The sequence below is a fragment of the Lactuca virosa genome, chromosome 8, assembly GCF_052849685.1.
Source record: "Lactuca virosa cultivar CGN04683 chromosome 8, Lactuca_virosa_CGN04683_v6, whole genome shotgun sequence".
NCBI lineage: Eukaryota > Viridiplantae > Streptophyta > Magnoliopsida > Asterales > Asteraceae > Lactuca > Lactuca virosa.
This window is the reverse complement of record NC_136433.1, coordinates 237,078,813-237,081,934: the sequence shown is the minus strand read 5'-3', so window position 1 is coordinate 237,081,934 and position 3,122 is coordinate 237,078,813.

The following is a 3,122-nucleotide window of genomic DNA, read 5'->3' as shown; positions in this document are numbered from 1 at the left end:
ATAACTTAGTTGGAACGACACCCGATTTATGGCTTTTCGATACACTTACTTCTACCCTGTTACTAGGACTGCATCATATGGATGTAGGTCGACACTTAGAGAACCATAGCTCAAAGCGCGGGAAAAATTTATGCCTATTATAGTAAAGAAAGATACGTCTAGGGGTAACCATCGTCTCTCATCAGCTTGTGTTCCCCATCGTGTAGGAAAAACCATGCCTCCGAAGAAACGTAACCAACCCGCTAGCAAGACACCGACTCTTCAGATCGATGGAGCTACGTTCCAAGCTGCAGTTTCAGCAGCCGTAGCAGCTGTCATGGCTCACCTGAATGCTAACAACTCAAATGTTAGCATGAGCACTATCGGGAATCCCGATCATAGCAATGGACAGCAACAACCAGCACCGGTGCGTAAAGCCACCCAAGAACTCCAACCTAATCCCCTGAAAAGAAAGTTTGAGAACGAGAAGGGGAGTACCTCGACTCAAGGACCTTCCGATGGGCAGCAAGCTGAGGTAGTCAATACCCCTGTCAACCCGCCCGTCTCGACACCAAGAAGACCATACCTAGGAAACTTCCCCCACTGCAGTAAGTGTAACTACCATCATTATGGAGTCTGTCGAGAACCCTTTTGCGTTAGGTGCAACATGAAGGGGCATACTGCTCGCAACTGCAGAACTCCGGTTGAGTTCATTACATCAACCACCAATGTTGGGACCAGTCCAATATGCCACCTATGTGGTGAAATTGGGCATTTCAAGAGGGACTGCCCAACTGAAAGAAATAACAAAGAAGCAGGAGGAGTTTAACCCTAATACCTAGAGGAACATCAAGGAACCCGGTAGAATTTTGGTACGCTTCTCAACCTTAAGTAGTTAATCGAAAACTTTAAATAATTAATTCTAATTGTAATTACTCCCTCGTTAAGGCAAAAATCGCAGCACTGTTGTAAAACTTAAAAACCCATCATGTAAAGCTATGATGGCTTAGTATATACGTTAAGGCCATTTATAATTAGGATTGATAGACCTCGAGTGAGTGATGCAGCCTTATCTCCTGTTCCTTGTTTGGTTGTGGATTTAGGGCGGAGTCGCTCAGTCAACAGTCCTTTTAATCTTAATTATACATGACTAGTGTATACTAGGCGATTATAGAGAGGCCTTGTGAGAAATCCGTTCATGAAAAGTACATTATTCCAAAACATCAGGACCCCCAGCGTTCAGCATCAATCATGTCGGTCCAAGTATCCACGATAGTAATACCATGGACGAAACCCGAGACGCTAAGAACTTGTGTGCCCTGTTCAACACATGGTCCTAACAAGCTTCATTCCATATCGTGTCGATGTCTATTAATTTTGACACCACCGTCAGTCATGGTTCGACTTGGTTCGACCATGCGAGAATTCCTAGTGCTGTGTAAAAAAAAAGAACTTTCACCTTATCATAGGTGTCAAATAAAGGTTCTTTCGAACCTAATAAGAAAACCTAATGCGAACCATCTGTCGTCTCTCTCATCCAACCTTCAGAAGTACCCAGGAGAGGGGTACCACGCGCTGTTAACCAACCCCATTAGACATTAAAACCAGAAGCGAAAGGCACTGCAGATATTCCAGAACACAATAACTACCCTAGACCTACCCAATATATCCTCCGAAAAGACCACTTGCATCGCACGCTCAAGTTCGTGAATCAAGAGTAAGAACTCATGGGATTAACTTACTACTGCTGAGTATATACATTAGAGTGGTATATAATCTAGATCGATAAGATTTAAGATGTGTGTTTCCGCCCTACTCCATGTTCCTTGTTTGGTTGTGGGTTTGGGGTGGGGCCACACGTCTGAACATCCTGTCAATCTCAATTATATACAACTTGTATACACGAAGTAATAATAGTTGAGCCGAGTATGAGGTCTATCATGAACTTTGAAATAAAATCCTTCATCGTATATCCGTAGGTAAGGGAGCTGGATTCAAGAAAACAACTGTGGGTTGAGTTACTAAAATGACTACAAATTCGAAATTTGTTGTCATCCCGGTTAAGCCAACATAGTAACTGACACCCTCAGTCGAGAAGAGTAACTCAAGTCGTAAGAGTCAAAGCATTGACTACGACCATCCATCCACGTCTGATCCCATAAATTAAGGCGTCTCAGCAGTGAGCCAAGAAAACCTGGAAAACTGTGACAGATTAAACTCTGAGAGGAATGGATGAGGAATTAGAAATTCTGGGTGACAGAGTCATATGCCATCTAGATTTAATCTAGATAGAGAAACTCGGTAACATCGGAAGAGTAGTTGCAAAGGAAGCTCGCACTACTCAAGCACTCCGTTCATCCAGATCCAGACGAGAGGCGACTAGACCCGAAATAGTTATACTAGTGTCTCGTCTCGCGAGGAAAGTTACCGTCGCCACGTAGATGATGGTCTACACACACCAAAGTTAATACTAAGATGCTAAGGACCACATTATTACCTCCACGAATACTTGAGAAAAGTAGACAGCAAGTTGCGTAAAGCTTTATAACCCAGGTCATAAAGAGATTGTGGACTTGACACCAGTCTAGGTGTTAGTCTACGGGTTATACAAGATCACGCGTTTCCTACAAACTTGAGGAAGCAGACACAATGGAAAAACTAATGGAGCATGTCATAGAGATTTGTTAGACTACTAGGTGTTCCAAGGAATATTATCTCTAAAGAGATAGTAGAACCACCTCCCGAAATAGTCAATCACTTCAGACAATCTCTAAGGGCGAAGCTAGCCCTGATCAGAGACTACTATCCATGAAACAGCGAACCGAATGAGAGAACGATTCCTTCCGATTAGGGATCATGCTGTGAAAGCATCTATTAGACGATGATGAAATTGGAGTTATCTAAGAATCATCTGGTAAAACCCTCTATCATCCTAACGTTTGAGATATTCCGTTAGAAGCACCTCATGAGTCGAAAGTGCAGGTCCTTTCTGCACTGGGCTGAGGTAGATGCCACGCAACCAATAGATGCCAGCATATAGTCAGCACCTTCAATGATCCAGAAAACCTCTGAAAGCCAACCAGTAGGAAATACGAATCCGAATACGACCTGAGACTCCTAAGAACCAATCAGAAGGACTACAC